At 34.5% G+C, this 20,728-nt stretch overlaps 1 long non-coding RNA gene across 1 annotated transcript; it reads right to left on the reverse strand.

Annotated features, from left to right (window-relative positions):
* On the reverse strand, positions 6,997–8,640 carry LOC109714956. The gene is made up of 3 exons (XR_002217468.1): positions 8,399–8,640; positions 8,178–8,262; positions 6,997–7,387 (listed from the first exon to the last, which is right to left on the reverse strand). It is a non-coding gene; the product is annotated as an uncharacterized LOC109714956 (long non-coding RNA).

Below are 20,728 nucleotides of genomic sequence, written 5' to 3' on the forward strand. Positions count from 1 at the left end.
ATATTATAATAAAATAATTTATAGTCAAAAATGCCCCTTTAGGATAAATTGTACTGCTACCTTCTGAAATTTTGGCGAGTTTTACTTAACCCCCAAATTTCTAAAATAGACATCTAACACCCTTAACTCTAATATTTCATTCATTTTATCTCTTCCGTCAGTTTTCGGTTAACGGAGCATGATGGAAAACTGACGGAAAGAACAAAATGAATGAAATATTAGAGTTTAGAATGTTAGATGTCTATTTTAGGAGTTTGAAGGGTAAAACAAAACTTCGCCAAAAATTCAGGGGGTAACAATACAATTTACCATTTCTCAAATATAGAGTTTAATTTTTTGCCTAATTTTTTATCATTGGATATCATTCGTCGGTTGATAATATCCCACATATAATATTTTTGCTGCCTATCAGCTCATTGTAATATCCAATCTAGCGTATTATCATTTATTATTAAAGAGTCTATATGTAAGTCGTCATCCTTGCCGGCACATCGTCGTCATTCTCCTCATTGAAACGTTGCTTATTATCCACGCGTCTCTAAAGGTGCATCATTGATGCACATCATTGTTGGCGCAACATCAACACTCTACGCGTAGGCAAATCGTCGACATTCTAATGTATTGGCACATCATTAGAATGCTGTGCATTAGCATGTTGTCTACATTAGCAAGTCATCTAATTTAGGTGCTCTTTCCTCTCTCACGTCTTATTTAGATTATATTTTAAGTTTGCATGACTCCTATATAACAATAGGTCATATTAGGTTTTTCTATTAATTATAATATTTGTTTAAATTCTCCTCCGCATTTTAAGTTTTTGTTGAATCATCCCAACCTAATTTTGAATATTGCTTGTATGCCATATTTGTTGGAATCATCATCATTATTATTATTTATCAGAATAAGATTATAGAAATGGACAAAAATGCAATATGTCACAAAAAATGAGAGTTTTTAGCCAACTAATCTCATCCAAATATTTTATTTTAAAAATAGACCTATAAAAATCGTATTTACAAAAATAGGCTCGAAGTTGCTACGTGAGCAGTGAGTTGGTGGAGTAAGATAGAAGTGGTGAACCAAGTACCACTTTCAAGTAAAGGCGGTAAATAGTTCACCGCTTTCATACAATTTTATAAAATCTAGGAAGGCGGTGAATGGTTCACCGCTTTCATGTAATTCGCTCTCCCTTGTGCATATAATAGTTATAAACACAGTGAACCATGGTTCACTGCATATAAAGGCGGTGAATCATTCACCGTCTATAAAAGCGGTGAACCATCCACCGCTTTTATATGCGGTGAATCATTCACTGCATTTAACATAACCCACCCCCAGGCAGCAAGTAGTTTACAAATTTTCACATTATACAAAATAGCAATATTTTCAAGCATTTTAATTATAGAAATAAATACATAAAATCATCTATACCAATTTCAACCACACTTTAAGCATGTAAAATGAGCTGTACCAATATCAACACACTTCAATATGAATAAATTTAGATAATACTATAAAAAATGAATGTAGAAAAGATCAAAAATATCAAATATACATGAGAATTCCAAGAATGATAAAAAAATAAAAATAAAAATAAAAATAAATAAAAAAATCAAGTTCCTCCCATACCCCTCCCATGCTCTCACCCTCGTCTCCTGACACGTCCATGTCCACATCGGCGTCCTCGACCCCATCCTCGAATATGTATATCTGTCACGCTCCGGGGGCCTAGTTAATAATAGTCTTGGTATAAAACAGTATTGTTTTATAAATTAGAGTTGCAGATTTTTTTATTGAAACAGCCTGGCCCGCGTGAGGTACAGACCCGCCACAAATACAATTTTCTCTATCTATATGGACAAAGTCTCTTTTGTATTTGTACGGCATACCGATCAAAAATATCAACAAGATTACAACTCACAACCTACATTTACCAAATCCACAGACAATCGATGCATTACATTTCCATACAGTTAATCATTCTTAGAAATGATGCGTGCCTCTAAACACTCCTTAGGCGCTGGATGACACTATACACAATACAACAATCATCCTATTATAAATGCTTTCCACCCGGAAGCCTTATTTTCTATGCGCTCCTCCGGCCACAAGAAAGTAGAATTTACAATAATCTAAAGGCGGTATGTCGAATATAGCCGTTTCTTCTAATAATAAGAAGAAGATTTCAGTGCAAATGCCAGGATTTTGGTGCTAATCAATCTCAGCAAACAAGAGCTATATATTATTTTCGCAGAAGCAAAAGCACCAGCTTTTTCTATATTGTTAAACACTTTACTGAAGATAGTTATCAATCTAATCCTAGAATTTAACTTACGAGAGAACAAAAAACTGATTCGTAACATAGACATGAGTAAAATTTTTCGCGAGGTTGGCATGGATAATCAAATTTAATTGAAGGATAATTTACAAACAAATTGATATTTGACCTTCTTATCTTAATGCATAAAAGTTCTATCTCCCTCCTTTTCCCTTTTATTTTTTTTTCTGATGTTTACATGTTTGCATTAATTGTAAAAGAAATTAACTTCCAAATTAATCCAATCAAGATGCTGAATTTCTAGGCTTGGTATAAAAGTCAAATTAATGATATGTAGGAGCTCCAAATGCACGAAACTTATGCCCACAAGAAAAGGAATTTCTAGCATCCTCTAGAAGATAGAAGTAGAAAATAATAATATCAAGAAATTTCAAAATATGATTTCATCACCAAGAGAGCAATGTTATCTATACACCTACAATATATATAGATGCAAATTTTTTACTTAGATTCAGTGATTCGGTTATCAATTTTTTAATAGTTAGAATATTTTTTAAAAAAATTAAACACTCATAGATAATGAGGTATGAGATGCACACTTAATTAATTAAAAAGAAAAAAGAAAAAGTATGGTTAGGCAGAGCATTTTCTTCTTCCAAACCTTTTACAGAGAACATGAAGAAAAGGATAATAACCAAAGCAAAAGATTAAATATGAAATTGGATTTGATTGAAAGCAACAAAATAATAAAGAGATAAACAATGGAGACATGATAAAGATTTAATGAAAATCATGTAAAATTTTACAATCTAATAATTAAATTTGTTTATGTGGCACTTTAAGTATTCATGTGGCTAAAGCAAATCCAATGATTTGCCCACATGGTTTTAAGTTTGGTGCATAATTCTCTTTGCTACACCTTGATTGGTGGTTGAGGACTCTGGTATTTGACAGTGTAGGGTATTTGATGCATGGATAAAAGAGACCCCTCAACTATCAGCCATTCTGAAAAAGCCACCTCAACTTTTCTTTTCTTTTTTTGATTGAGACTGCTCAATTATTATTTTTTATAAAAATGTACAGAGACCCCTCAACTATCAGCCATTCTGAAACAAACACTCAACTTTTTTATTTTTTTATTGAGATTTTCTCAACTTCTAATTTTTTATATTTAGCAGTATTGAATTATGGATCATACAGAAATAACGAATAAATTGAAAATCATTAGTCTCCCTAACCGCCTAGTATTACATTAGTCTTTGGACTTTCAAGTTCAACATCACATGCTCTAAACTTTTCTCTCAAAAAAAAAAAAAAATTACATACTCTAAACTTATAAGTGTTTCACTTTAGTTTTCGCAATTATGTGCTTTTTTCAGTGTTGATTGTTACTGTAATTTTATAGTATTAAAGGAGAAAATTTTGGATATATTTTTAAATTTTTTGGACACATTAAATAATCATACATTTTGATTTTTATAAAATTCATAAACTGTGGATCATGTTTAATGATCTAGATCACTTAATTGGGCGATCTATCATCAAAAAATTATCCATAGCAAGAAGAGTTTGGCCCCATTAATAACCACCGTAGCTCAACTCTAAAGCTAATGCATTTTCTATAAAGAAAAATTATGGGTAAACTTCAAATACCCCACTGTGGTTTCACATTTTTCCACTTTAGTACTTTATGGTTTAAAGTATATCAAGTTAGCCCTGTGGTTTTGCACTTTCTCACTTTGGTACCCCGTAGTTTAAAGTGTATTAAGTTAGTACCATGTAGTTTCATTTTTCTTTTTTTATTATCCATTTCACTAATTTTTTTTGTTAAATCAGTAACAAAGTTAAAACTAAAGGATACTAAAATGAATATTTCCTAGGTAGGGTATCTGAAGCTTTTATATATAATTTAACGAAATATTAACGGAGGAAAAAAAATCAGTGACAAAATTAAAACTAAAGGGTATTAAAGTAAATATTCGATAAACTTAGGTAGGGTGTCTGAAGTTTTTTGTATATAATTTAACAAAATATTAACAGAGGAGCCGACGAAGAGAAAAAAAATAAAATCACATAGTACTAAATTGATGCACTTTGAACCACACGATACTAAAATGAGAAAGTGCGAAATCACAGGGTACTAAATTGATATGCTTTAAACTATAGGGTACTAAAGTGAAAAAGTGCGAAACCACAGGGGTGCTATTTGAAGTTTTTTCAAAAATTATTTAGAGGATTTTAATATAATAATACTTCTAATGACACTACATGAGTAGTACTCTATAATAAATCTTATATATATAAAGGCTATTTAGTATAATTCCGTGCGTGAAAAATTTCAGCACAGATATATACGTTAGGAGCTGAGACGCATCATGATGCTGATTAACAATAATATCGTATTTTCTGTGTATTTTCTAAGCACAGGATTGTAGAAATACTAAGTCAAAAATTTTCACAAGTGAAGCTTAAAAAAAATGAAAAAAAAAAAAAACAAATATTAGAGCAGTTGTGGGGAATAAATTCTTCCAAGCACCTATAATTTCTTTAATTTATTTATTAGTGGAAACGACGTTCTCACGATCATTAATTCCGTCTTTTTTGACTTTGTTGAGCGCATCATCTATCTACATACAATAAGGCTGATGGAATGTTGAGAGTGTTCTTTCAATTGAACTTTTTCTACAGAATATAATATTAATGGAGCCGTGGATTTGTATCTATGTATCTCTTTAAGTGTGTGTTTTGATTGGGTACAAGAGGGGATAAGGGGGTTATCCCCCTCTGGGACCATGTTGTTTCTACAGTATGGGTGGGAACAACTTGTTCCCACCTAGAGATGTCAACGGGTTGGATTCGGGGCGGATTTTTAAAAATCCGAACTTGAACCCGACTCCAAACCCGAGACCCGAACCTGAACCCGAACCCGACGGATCTTAAAAATCCATATCCAAATCCGAACCCGACCAAAAATCCGAAATCTGAAACCCGAATCCGAACCCGAACCTGAAAATTTGAATCCGAAACAATTATTTCTTTTTTCAATATTTCAAAATATATTATATTAAATTTAAATTTTTAAAATACAAATTCAAATATAACATCAAATTTTTATATATATATATTATATAATACAAAATAAATTCGGGTTCGGGTCGGGTTCGGGTTCGGATCGGGTACAATCAAAATCCGTATTCGAATTCATATCCGTCGGGTTTTTATTTTTTATATCCATATCCATATCCATCGGATATATCCGTTTCATTCGGGATCGTGTTCGGATAAAATTTTGGGTATCCATACCCATTGACATCCCTATTCCCACCCCTCCCCCCGGTAGAGAGAGAGAGAAATTTTTATTTTAAATTTAAATTTAAATTTAAATTTTTAAAATTTATAATTTTAAAATTTAAATTTATAATTTAAAATTAAATTTTAAAGTTTAAATTTTAAATTTGATATTTTTAAATTAAAGATTTTTAATTTGATATTTTTAGTTTTAAAATTTTAATTTGATATTTTATATCTTTCAAATTTAAATTTGGTCATAAATTTAAATTTTGATATTTAAAATTAAAATTTTAAAATTTTAATTTTAAAATAAAACTTATTTGAAGTTTCATTTGTTCCATAGTTTAAAGTGTTTCTTTCAAAAAGTGTTCAAAATCTTAGGACACGTTTGATTCAAAATAGGAATTGCAATTGGAATAGAAACGGTAATGAATCAGAAGAAGAAATGGACTGATAAACGCTTCAATTTGTTTGGTTCATAAGAAAAATCGGAAGGAATTATGTTCAAATTAAAAATCAAAAACTTAAATTTACTACTTAAATTCGTATCAAAATTTGAATGCAAAGATGAACTCTCAATTTATTTAATTTACAATTCAAATTCATGTTCAAAATTAAAATTTGAATTTAAAACTAAATTCAAATGCCAAACTTATATTATAATTTAAACCTAAACTTAAGATACANTTTACAATTCAAATTCATGTTCAAAATTAAAATTTGAATTTAAAACTAAATTCAAATGCCAAACTTATATTATAATTTAAACCTAAACTTAAGATACAAAATTAAAACTTTGAATTCATAATTCAAATTCAAATATAAAATTATAATTAAAAATTAAACATATATTAATATTTAAATTTAAATAATTTTCAGTGAAAAAAAGAATTTTTTTCACTAGTAGAATCTATAAACTCTTATGAATCCCCGTTTTTCTTTTGTCCACGTGGCAACATTAGCTTAATCTAATCTTCTGTGGGCCCTACCTGTCATCTTAAGGCACTCTATTATTTAATTAGTGGGTGGGGCCCACCCAACTAAATTTTCCAATTTATTCGCCCTTGCTTCTAATTAAATTCGTCTTCCTCCTCCGGCTCCTTCGCTCGCTCCTCTAGGAGTTCATGTTTCATATTATATCCCATGCCAAGCAACACCAAACCACATATAAAGTTTTTTATACTTTTTATTTATCAAAGAAGTCTTAACTTATAACTTTTGCTGTCAAAAGCATATATTTCTCTCCTTCTCTGGCACCAAAACTCTAGTAGTAGAATTTTATCACACCACTTCTGGAGCCGGAAGAAAAAATAAAAATAAAAAACTAATACCAAAATTGCTGTAAAAACTCATCTGACGTTGAGAATCATCTAACGCTATTAGGCAAAACGAGATTAAGATAAAAAAAAAAATGACGGTAGAAAATATATCATAACCGATTCATTATAATATACTTAACGCAACAATACGTACAGAAACAACCATAGTATAAATTACAATATATAAATTAACAAGCAATCGGATATCAAAGTCGATCAAAATTAAGGCAGGTTACACCACTCACCACCGAGCTATTATACAGAAGAGAATCACTTCAACTAAAAGATCCGACTTAATAATATTCAGAACCATAATCATACATACATAAAAAAGGAAAACTTAAAAAGGGGGAAAAGCCACATAATTTAAAGATCACATATTAGCTTATACTACAGAGGCTTCAGTAATTTCTTCTTCAGCCTCCATCAGTTTAGAAATATGACTGTCGGATCGCAGCAGCACTCATCAAGAAGGCAGCAGCAGCAGAGAGCAGCGAGGCTACCAACAACAAAAAAAAAAAAAAAATTAATTAATTAATTAAATAAAATTAAGGATGGAATAATTTTCAAAGTAAATAGATTCATTTACTTCCCTTTTATTTCTGACCAAAGGATATCTAAATTGACGGTCGATACCGGTAAGAAATATGTACACTATTTCTGTTTATTTTGAAAGGATTCCGACTATGTACACTATTTAAATATTTTATAAGTTAAATTTCATAATTTTATAATATTATTTATCTAGTAATCAAGCTAATTCAACTTTATGTAATAATAATTATTAAAAAATATTAATTTTGATACCACGCGAATAACAGGCCAATAATGTTTGAAAAATTAGGTAAAAATGCATAGAACTTACCTAAATTATAGATCATTTTGATTCACTTATTCAACATTTCAAAATTTTGATTCCAGTACTCAATCTTTCAATTTATTTAGTTTAAATAAATAAGTTGATGACTCTTTGGATACGAAATTTAAGTCAATTATTTATTAAATTTTTAATTATACTGACCGGCTGAAGTTCAACTGATTAAAGTATTAGGCAGTAAAATTAAAATTTTTAAAGATAAATCAAAATAAATGATAATTCTGATAAATTTTACATATTTTTACCGAAAAATTACAACATTAAAGTCTCTAAACAGTTCAAATAGCTCAAATTATGCTTGATCGTCGTCGATTGAGGCGTTACTCTGCTAAGTAATTTTCATTTAAATATATAAAAAAAAAAAAATCAGAAAAAAACAATTTCAAGAAAGATAAAATAAAATCATGCATACCATCCTTCAAGAAACCCGGCGTTCCTCCTCGGCGGTGGAGCTGCGTATTGCGGCGGAGCCATCACAGGTGGGCCTTGATAGTAACCTTAAAAAAAAAAAAAAACACAAAAATTACATGTATTATTATTATTATTATTATTATTATTATTATTAGAATTTGAATACATAGGGGGCGAATCCATCAATTGATTTAGAACTAAGTGAGAGAAAGGGAATAATACCTTGAGCAGGGTAGGGATAAGCGTATTTGGGAGCGCTCATCTTCAAGTTGTTTGTTTTTTGTTTTTTTGTTTCTTTTTCTTCTTTTTTTTTAGTGTCAGGGGGGGGAGGGGAAGAGAGACAAAGTGCTCACAAGGTTTAGGGGGAAAGAAGGCCGAGAGGAGGAGATGGGAAAGAAACTGAAACTGAGGAGATTGTGATGTTGGGGTGGTTGGAATTATGCATAGATCTATCTAGATAAACCTTGCGTTATTATTATTAATATATAAGGTAAAAGAAGGATGGATGACTTTTTGAAACAAGAGTCTTCGTCGGAGTTTTTAGCCTACTAATCTCATCAAAATATTTTATTCTAAAAATAAACCTATGAAAATCGTATTTATGAAAATAGGCTCAAAATTGCCACATGAGCCGCAGGTTGGCCGAGGGGGATAGAAGCGGTGAACCAAGTATCGCTTTTAGGTGAAGGCGGTAAATGATTCACTGCTTTCATAAAATTTTATAAAACCTATAAAGACGGTGAATGGCTCACCGCCTTCGTGCTTTTTCCTCCCCTGTGTAATACTCACCGTGTATAAATACGGTGAATGATTCACCGCATATAAATACAGTGAATGGTTTACCGTTTTTAACATAACCCACCACCCAGCTGTAAGTATTTTGCAAATTCCCACATCATACAAAATAGTAATATTTTCAAGATTTCAATTACAAGAATAAATATATAAAATCATCTATACTAACTTCAACCATACTTTACCATACTTTAAGCATATAAAATGAGTTATACTAATATCAACACACTTCAATATGAATAAATTTAGATAATACTATTAAAAACCAATGTAGAAATCAGAAATATCAAATATACAAGAGAATCCCAAGAATGATAAAAAAAATCAAGTTCCCTCCATGCCCCTCACATGCTCTCGCCCTCGTCCCCTAACACGTCCACTTCCATGCCCATGTCCACCTCCTCGAACATGTATATTATTATCATACTCCATCTCAGAATGCACGGACTTAAGGCCATGCATCTGATCAATATGCTCGATAGCGATGCCCTCCACAATCGGCTCCATCCCTTGCTCAACGGCCGATGGCAGTATCCCCTCCTGCGTCTCAATATGACTCAGTCGTCGTCGCCTACGTCGATATACAACATCATCGTGACGAACCTCTGATGTGGATGGAACGTCAGAGGGAGGGATAGGCCTGAATGGAATATCAAAATAAGGCATCTCCGACGTAGACAGAATATCAAATGGAGGGATAGATGCCGACGGCAAATCAAACTGCACTTCTGATGTCGAGGGACATCAGATGGATGAATCGAGTCGGATGTCGATGGAAAATCATATGCAGGTATGGAGGTGGAGGGAATATCACCATGATTATGAAAAGCCGGAGAAGAAATATCCGATGCCATGTCACTGGTAATGTCGGAAGGGTCTCTAACACACTCTCGAGGTCCCACCTCACATGTGCTAGAGCATCCATCATTCTAGATGGCGCCGGAAGATCATCCATCAAATGTCCAATACTACTAACAGCATCCACATAGCATCCACTTGTATAAAAATATATGATTATATATAACGAATATCCTTATATTAAAATAAATGAAATAAAATTATCTTACCAATCATCGCTCGACATGCTCACGCGGCAGAAAAGTGAGTGGAGGCCGCTGTACAGGACGAGAAATCCACCTCCTTGTGATCTCCCAATACCATTGCATGTACACAGAGGTAGCTTGTACCGGATCTGGATCGATGGAAGGATTCTGCTTTGCAATATGCTCTAGACGATCTGTCCACTGCTGAATATATGGAGCATGAAAAGCTGCCTAGTCCTCGCTTGATCTACCCTGCGATGTGATCCTCTGTATAGCTTCTATGGGCTCCGGTATATACTGCAGCAACCCAAACAGGCGCAGAACTCTATCAGGTAGATGTAACTCCACAATATGATAGCATATCAAGCAAGTCCTCGAACGCCAGTCTGCAGAGCCCTCGAGACAAAATGCAGAAAGACTATTCAAAATATCCTCAGTGTAGGGCATCCATATAACCTGTACAAGTGTATTAAAAAAGATGAATGTAAAATTTTAGAATGTATGTGCATATATTTAATTCAAGAAACCTATATGTACTTGCGACTCTCTCTACTGATCTAGCTTATCGTGGTAAAACTTAATGTTAGTCGCCCTGACATTTCCACAAAATCGCAATCCCGTATTCCACCTGCAATAAGTGATTAGTAATATATTTTATTATTTTATAATACATCAATATAATATCAATTTTTATTATTTTATTATATTATATTTAAATACATAGCATACCGACAACCTAATGGACAATCATGGAAATCCGGTGGAGCTCCAACTCGATCGGGACGTCCAATGTGTATATGGTCCCATGCCCAGATCTAAGACCAAAAAAAGTTAATAAAAAATTAGTAAAATAAACTAAGTTAATATTGCGTTAACTAGCGAATTAGTGATTTTACCTGTAATAATGTACCAAAAGCACAACACTCGGCATTTCCCTTCATAGAGGCATTCCCTAATGCCTAATAGAGATGGGGCAAGATAGCTGCGCCCCAAGCTAGGCCTCCGCAGAAATCAAAGTCCTCAAGTAGCGGTAGCCAGTTGAGGTGAACTCATCCGGTAGGGTTAGAAAATAAATTGCATACAATTTGAAATAAAATGTATGCTCGTGCAGATGATGCAACCATGCCCGGCGGAGCATCCAAAGGGACATGCCGAAAATGCTAAAACAACCACTCTAAGCGGATCTGACTGACGACGACATCATCTGGTTGTATCCCAAGAAGGACCTCACACGTATGCAAACAATCAAATAAAGCACATCCCGTAACAGGCTCCTCGGAGACTCATAGTCCAACTATGACGACCGCATCATGTAGCGTAACTGTCATCTCTCCATGACGTAGATGGAATGTCTGTGTTTTGTGCCTCCATCGCTGTCGCGCCCTGACACCGCCAATTTTGTTGGATCGGACCCGCACACAGACCACCAAACAAATAGAGTTCCCCATGTCCGGCCAAGGCGTAAGCAACATCATGTGCAAAGAATTTTCACCCAGGAATTCAATCATATACACAATATGCGCGAGGGCATCAACACAACCGAGAGAGGTAAACTTAAATAGAACAACTAAACACTTACACTTGATTCACTTTTACCTTCATTCAAACACTTTATATTTACACACTTTACATTCATTTATTTACTTCACATCCTTACATACTTTGCATCATTACACATATTTACATTCACACTTTCCAAAATGACATCTTTACAAGTTTTCTTCTCAAAATGAAATGTACATGTCTATAGACAAAGTACCACTAGCACACGGGGAGTCCTCTACCTAGGGCGCAACGCCCTTGCCAAAGTACTCGGTGGAAGCTCTGCAAAACAGGGTGTGAGAACTAAACAAAGTTCTCAGTGGATTCGGCCGCTGACCACACCGATTTTCCCACTAGGTCTTAGAAAGCATAAAGACAAGAACGAGTCAATATGATAAGGAAGACAATAAGTAACAACAATAAGTCTAACTTGCTCAATGTATATCATGCTACAAATGGTATCCTCTATGCCTTTACGAATATCAACATATCGAGGTTCTAATATATGCAATTTATGTGAAATGCCCATCACTTAGTCCATGACCATGCCTTGACCTAATTGCACCGGTTCGCCTGTAGGTTGAACCACAACTCACCACAGTACATCACGTGGGGAAGAGGTCTTTCACTCCCGAGCCACCACCGTGATCGTCTGCCAGGGAGGCACCGTCGTGACCCTCGCCCGTCTCAATGTGACACTCCGGAGCTCATGGCTTGGGAGTCGCAACCTCCACAAGCCAACAACAGATTGTGTGAGTATGATCACGCCCCCTAAACCCGAGGACCTTCTACCTACCGGTGGGCAACATCCAGGACCTCTCCACATCCCAAACATTCACATAGCATACAATGCTCAAACATTAGCTCGATACTCAACGTCAACTACACATGCAATGATGCCAATTCTCATTAGTGTCTAAGGCTTACATATCTCATGCTATAATGTTCAAACTTTAGAGTTCCACAACTTACATCTATATCCACATCTGGTTCTCATTAGGTCTAGAATTCTCATAACATGACAATATGCATATGTCCATTATTATCTTATGCAACATATATATATCTATCTTGGCATCATGCAATAAATATACATATTGGTGTCATGCAACATACATACATCTTAGTGTCATGCAACATAGATTCCATTTCTCATTCTAGAGTATGTAATTACTAATTCCAAGAGCTCATATGATTCTCAAACATAGTTTCAATGCATGATGCTCCATGACCAATGAGTGGAATTTAAACATAGAATAAAATTCGGCTACTTCGGATAGCACCCCCCAACTCAGGTCGACGTTGCGAAGTGGGAAAACCAAGTTGCGCGATTTATTCTTGCTGATATAGGTCGACTGCGGCTAACGAAGCAAAAACAGCAATTTTCCACAATTAACTATTGTAGGCTTGATGGAACCCCAATCTGAGCCGTTCATCGCATTGATTTGCCCTTCAATTAGGGAAATATTAGATCAATTTCGCAATAAACCTCATTTCAATCAACATCCCCAAATCTAGCCCTAAGTTTCACATGTCTCCAAGAACACCAATATTTCTTGGTGTTACAAGAATATCCATGTCTAGGATCTCCTAGGGCTTCGAAATAAGCCACAAAAGAAGCTCAAAACCAACTCTAACATCAAAACCCTTACAAAATTTATTTTTACCGAAAGCTTTCTCCAAGCCTTGCTTATACAAGAAGGTTACTTCATCTCCAAGCAAGCTTCTCTCCACCCAATCTCCACTCCCTAGAGATATCGAGAGAGAGAGAGAGAGAGAGAGAGAGAGAGAGAGAAAGAGATTAGGAAAAATGGGTTTTAGAGAGAGAAAGAAAAGTTTCTCATGTGGTGTAAAAGAGAATCAAGGGAAGAGTGTTCTTGACTTAAGCACTAAGTAAACACATTTACACATATACCCCTCCATGCCACCACTTATTACCACCCCAAATCCCACCAAATTTTGTTTCAAAACTTATGGTTTCACTCCCAATTCTCTCAACAAACATCCAAATCATTTCCAATTGATCCGGAGTTCATCTAAAATCCCTCAAATGGCCTCAAACCACATCTCATCCGCACTTTGCCCAATTTGGCCAAAGTCCGGGGGAGCACACCGACACCCAGTACACTACAATTTCTCCGTCAACACCCCTGATAGAGCCTGATCAAGCTGTATTCGTCTGAGCCGCGAGACGTAGAAAAATCCAGCATGACGTAAGTAGTCTGTCACTCCCGGATGCTCGACTGTCCATATGTTCAATTTACGGCCATGCTCCGTAAACGGAACTGGCGCGTAACCCTATAAAGTTTATTCACCTTATAAATTAGTGTATAATTAAGTATTTAAATTACAAACTTTTTTTGTACATGCATAACTTAACGAATCTCTGCTCGCACGAAGCTTGAACGATGCCTAGCCTGGTCTGATAGAACTGATGGATCAACTGGCCTGGGATCCTCGTGATCATCCATCTGCAAAATAATGTATACAAATTAGTGACCATTAATTTGAACGTTAAAAGATAAATCTAGAAATAGAAATATTGTAGATAGTCAAATATAAGTCATCAACCTAAAGCTCTACGTCTACGGCCTTCATCTATTCTATCTTGATTACTTAGACATGTAGTCTTGTACTGTCCCTGTTGATTATAGATAGTGCACATTGTTTTTCACATTCCTTCCCTCTCGTCTATGGTGTTTCGAATACGAGTTGATCTCGGATGGCCTTTCTTTCTCCTGATAGGTGGGGGTGCCACCGGTGACCCTTGAGGGCGTAGCCAGCTTCTTTTGTCTGGGACAGGGTGAAATTGCGGGAAGTAAGCACCACGGTAATACTCACATGTATACCATTCAGAACATAGACTATAGTAGTCAATGTCCATTTGACCATTACTACATACAGCTAGAAGATGTGAGCATGGCAACCTAGTGAGCACAAACTCACGGCATGAACAAGTCGAGCTTCTTCCATCAAGAACCACCTCAAATTGTTCATTTTCGGTAGTAATTTGAAACTCGTTTACTCCGAAGTGATGCATACGGTGTCCTCTTGCGATTATCATACAACTCTCAGTTAGCGCCTCTTGTTTTGGTGCCAACACTGTAGAGTATTTCTCACCTTTATCACGACGCTTAACAAAATAATTATTCACCTTATAAAATGTAGCGGCCACAAATACCATGATAGGTAAACTATGTACACCTTTAAGCACTCCATTTAAACTCGTTGACCGATTTGTTGTCATTGTCCCGAAACGCTGGCCTCCATCAAATGCTCTCGCCCAAAATTCCTTTTTCCTTTGGAGCTCATGCATCCAAAGCCATGCCGTCGGATCCATTTTTTTCAACTGATCCTTATGCTCATAATATTCCCTTACAGTTGCAGCACATTCTATGCCAGTATAAAATTTATTGAGCACATCTTTATTTTTGAAACCAGTTTTTTTTTCATGTTAGCCTTCATATGGCGGAGACACCAACGGTGAGTATGTCCCTCGCTTCTCGAAAACTCCTCTGTAATAATCTCCTTTAACCTAGGAAAACGATCTAAAAGAAAACAAATAGATCGATCATGTCTTACTAAAACTTTTAAATGTTGTAAAAATCAACGCCAACTAGCCGCATTTTCTCCCTCACAAATAGCAAAAGCCAACGGATATAATCCATTATTGGCATCTACACCTGTCGCAATCAACGCATGCTCTTGATACTTTCCATATATATGAGTTTCATCAATACTCAACAATGGTCGACAATAAGAAAACCCATTAATTGACAGCCTGAATGCCCAAAATACTCGTCCAAACTGCCTAACACCATTTGGCAGGATTTTAGGATCAAGATGCCATTGAGTCCCAGGATTCACGCGCTGTAGTATAGATAGGAAGCGACCAAGATCAGTGAATGATTACTCCCAACCACCATAAATGATCTGTAGTGCTTTACTTCTAGCATGCAGTGCTTTATTTCTAGCATGCCACGCCTTTGAATAAGGTTTGTTTACATGCAATTCATTATGCACATTTTCTTTAATTTTCGCTAGTGTCAAATTATGCTTTACCCGCAATGATGGGAGAATATGTCGACATATAAGAAACGAAGTACAATTTCGATGTGCAGTGTTAAGCACCGGAAAAACATGTATGTTGTCCGACATATGTTTTAACTCTAAAATAATTCACATCCTTTGGCACCGATGCATATAATCTTCAAGGACATGAATCTACCATGCCTTTAACTGTATAAGCTTTTGTTATCGACTTTATTACTTTCATTTGCACGTTGTGAGCAATATGCTATACCCCAAGAGTGTGAAATAAACTTGATTTATCACGACATACCTGACCAACCCATAAGTCATCAATGCTAAGAGATCACTGTTCAATCTGCGGACGATCAATTTCACTGTTATTGACCACATACTGGTCCATCCAATCGTCATCCTCTACAAACTACTCTGGATGATCTATAAACTCTGCACCTTCATCTGGATCATTAACATATTTATTATTGACAATTGGATCATTAACCTCGGTATATATGATATCTGTGAGGACCCCCAGTCCGCCATCATGATCCACATCACAGTAGTGACCTTCGGCTACGATATTCTCATTTAAGGACAAATTCGAAGGTTCATGCTCAACACCCCCCTGATCAGTAGCGTAACCGTCTTCAGCTACTTTTTGTTGCACATCCGTCTGATTTCCTATACCGTCATTCTTGGCTCCCAGTGGATAGATCCAAAGTCAGGCACATCATGAGAGGTATTAAATCTGTAATTATTTTGTAATTAATCACTTTCTAATGAAATAAAACGATGAATGATTAAATTAATTGTAGCATATTCTAACCCTTTTTCACATGAGACGCCTTACTCTCTACCCAGTTGGCCATGGGAACTAGCTGTCGTGGCATGATGAATGGTACATGGGAAGGGAGGAGGACCACCAACAATTACATTCGAAAATTCGTACTCTCTACAATTGATGGGAGAAGACAATCTAAATATTTGTTATATTAAAATAATTATACAAAAGCCATATTTTGTAATATTAACCTAGGTGCATTTGCTCCTCCTCCAATATCAGCATGAAAAAGTTCTCTTTTGGGGCCAGGGGATAATACATCCACATTAAGGTCACTATTTAACATTTTAGAATAATACCCCTGAGATAAAACCATCTTTTTTTTTAATGAAAATTATCAAACATGGAGGGTTCCTCGACAATGCCATCGCACCACACAATGAGTCATTGTTTGTAACTTCAACCACATCGAATTGATTCATCCCGGTCGAATATCAGACTTTGATAATTAGATGATATTCATCTCCTGGGGTATCGGTAAATTTATATATTTTTCTCTCGAATTCTGTAAATGTATATCCACTGGGATATCGCTTAATTTCTTACGACTGCCAACGTACTGTGAATTGATATTTTGCGCAAATAGTTCTTCATTCCAATCAACAATAATAGCCACATTACTACATGCCATTCTAACTTTTACAGAATATAATATTTGTAAACTAACATAATCATAGCAATATTTGACCAATTTATAATATCAATTTGCAAATAACATGCATTTACTACACCGAAAAATAATAAATTATAATATTGTAATAAAATTATGGTATAATTTTTTTAAAAAAATTATCAATTTTCAGTATAAGTTTATCAATTTTCAGTATACATGTATTTACTACACTCAATTTTCAAATTCCAATATACAATAATGCAAATAGGGTTTAAAATGTGACCTAAATTGTGCATTCTATCAAATATAGGCAAAATACAACAAGTTATACTGAGAAAATATAATAATCTACAAATAATCAACTCTACTTCAGAAACCAAAACAATTTTTTTAAAAATTCTCACCTCTAACCTAATGAGGACAATGTGGATGCAATGCCGAGGAGAGAGGGCACGGCAGCTGCCTTGGCAGTGGCAGCGGCAGTAGAGGCTTCGGCGTCGGCGATGGCTTCAGCGACGACGGTGTCGGTCTTGTCGGGTGGCTTAGAGAGAGACATAGAGGAGCTAGAGGAGGAGTGAGCGAGAAAGGAGAAGGGTTCGGGCGGGCGCTAGGGTATTCTAATTAAATGCAGTGAGCTGTTCACTGCGTTTAAAAGTTGTAAACGGTTGCTGTATTTAAAGGCGGTAAATCATTCATTGCCTTTAAATGCGGTGAATAGTTAATCGTCTTTAAACGTGGTAAACCATTCACCGTCTTCAAGATAATACGGTAAACCATTTACCGCATTCTTAATTTTTCAGACAGGTTTTCCACTCTTGCCATAGGCCCACAAATGCGGTGAATGGTTCACCGCATTCACTTATGTGGTAAACCATTCACCGCATAGGAAAGTTTCTACACCCCTGTGCTGACCTGACCTATTTGAGGCCTAATTTTATAATAAAATTTAATGTAGGACTGTTTTTATATAAAGAGTTTTGAATGAGATTATTTATAAAAAAATTCGTCTTCGTTGGTAGGTATTCCACAATCCACATTGAAAAAAAGGAAAACTTCAAATAGCATTCTGTGATTTAAAATGTTTTAATTTAGTGCCATGTGGTTTCATTTTTATTTATTATTGATTTCACTATTTTTTTTTCGTTAAATCAGTAACAAAATTAAAACTAAAGGGTACTAAAATAAATATTCGATAAACCTAGATGGGGTATCTGAAGTTTTTTGTATATAATTTAACGACATATTATCGGAAAAACTCACGAAAAGATAGAAATAAAACCACAGGACACTAACTTGATACACTTTAAACCACATGGTACTAAAGTAAGAAAGTATGAAACCACAAGAGTGGTATCTGAAGTTTATCCTTGAAAAAAAAAAACAAACACTTTTATCTTTTATGAGAGGGCATTGAGAAGTGCTTTTAAGGACCGAAAACTGCTATATATACATATATATCCTATTTACATGGTATAAATTTTACATCCACTCGAATTATTATAAAAGTTTTTAGTATTGCTACCTGAGGTGAATTGTCTTTTTTATCCTCTTTAATTAATAGTTGAAATTTTGGAGGGACATATTTATGACGACAAAAAAATCATTTTATTTATAAAATAAATAATATTTTAACGGTAATAAATAAGAGTGATATATTTAAAAATATTAGGACTTTTGTAGGGACAAGATATAAAAGTTGAACTTTGTAGGAATATATTTGTAATTTATTATGTTTGTTGAAACCTGTATGTAATTAACCCTTTTTAATAATACTATAAAAATAATATAAATAATTTTTCTGAAATAAAATGAATAAGAGTAGGGATGTCAATGGGTATGGATATCCGAAATATTACCTGAACCCGAACCCGAACCAGAACCCGAACCCGAACGGGGCGTGTTTACCCGAGCTAAACGGGTATGGATTCGGTTATGGGTATAGAAAATAAAAACCCGACGGATATTGATGCGGGTATGGATTTTGTATTTACCCAAGCCGAACCCGAACCCGAATAAATTATAAATATACATAAATTTATTTTTATTTATTTATATAATATATAAAATATTTAATAATTTTTCTCTCTTAGATTTTTATTCAACGGTATAGATTTTTAAAATTCGTCGGATTCGGGTCCGGGTTCAGTTTTCGGATTTTTGGTCGGGTATGGATATGTGTATGAATTTTAAAACCCGAGCGATTCGGGTCCAGGTACGAATTTTAATTTAATTTTTGGGTTCAGATTCGGTTTAAAAAATTCTATCTAAACCCGGCCCATTGACACCCCTTAGGCCATGTTTGGCTTGGGGAACAAGGGTGGGGATAAGGGTTATCCCCCCCTTGTTCCCCAAACACTATTTTTAAAAGGTGGGAACTAGCTATTTCCCCCCTTAACGGGTTATCTTAGGATAACCCGTTAAGGGTGGGAATAGCTAGTTCCCACCCTTAGGTGGAATAGGGGTGGGAACAAGTTGTTCCCTACCCTTATTTTTTTTAAAAAATTAAAAATTAAAATTTAATTTTAATTTTAGTTTTAAATTTATAATTGGTAATTTCAAAATTCAAGTTTATATGTTTTAAATTTTAAATTTTAAATTTTAAATTTAATATTAATTTTATATTTTTAATATAAATTTGATATTTATATTTAAAATTTAAATTTGATCTTAAATTTTAAATTTTAAAATAAAAATTTTAATTTTTTGAATAAAAAAAAAGTATTTTTTAGGATCACCCCTGCTTGTTCCACCCATGAGAGAAGAGAGAGAGAGAGAGAGAATTTTTTAATTTATTATAAAATTTAAATTATAAATTCAAAAATTAAAATTTATAATTTTAAAATTACAAAATTAAAAATTTAAATTTTAAATTGTTTAATTTAAAATTTAAAATTTTGATATTTAAATTTTTTTTATATTTAGAATTTGATATGTTATTTTTTAAATTAAAATTTCATCTTAAATTTAATGTTCAAACTTTAAAAAATTAATTTTTTAAAATTATAAATTTGAGATTTTAAAATTTAAAATTTTAATTTTAATTTTTAAATTAAAAGTTTATATTTTAACTTTTAAAATATAAATATAAAATATAAAAGTTTAAATTCTAATATAAAGAAAAAGATAATATCATTATTTTTTATTTTTAACTACCAACTTTAATTCTTATCCCATCTTACCTAACCAAACGCTATTTTTCTTATTCCCAGCAATAACTCAATTTTCATCCAAACACAAAATTGATCTAATCCTCGCTTATACCTCAATTTATACCTATCCCTGGAATTCCCACTTTTTGCTTATCCCCGAACCAAACGATACCTTAGTGTTACTCAAAATACTGCGATTTTAACCATGTCAGTATGTCACAAGGTTCCAAAACAGGTATGTAGGCAAATGAAAAAAGGGGTAGGATTTGGGGTTTAGAAGTGGGCTGGTAGTGGCACAAGCCACTCAACAACCTCCTAGAAGCCTCGCGAACCCAGCCGTGCGCCGAGCAAAGCGCGGCCGCCTCACAGCCAACAGACCCGCGCCACGCTCTCACAGTCATCTCTCCCCTCCTCCCTCCCCCTCTCTCTCTTATTTTGGATGCCGCCTCTTCCTCCTCCTTCTCCTTCCTCCCAGAGGCGTCTCCTCTCCCTCCTCTTGGCCCTCAAACCCCCATTCTCCTCCTCCTCCTCCTCCTCCTC

The sequence above is a fragment of the Ananas comosus genome, linkage group 9, assembly GCF_001540865.1.
Source record: "Ananas comosus cultivar F153 linkage group 9, ASM154086v1, whole genome shotgun sequence".
NCBI lineage: Eukaryota > Viridiplantae > Streptophyta > Magnoliopsida > Poales > Bromeliaceae > Ananas > Ananas comosus.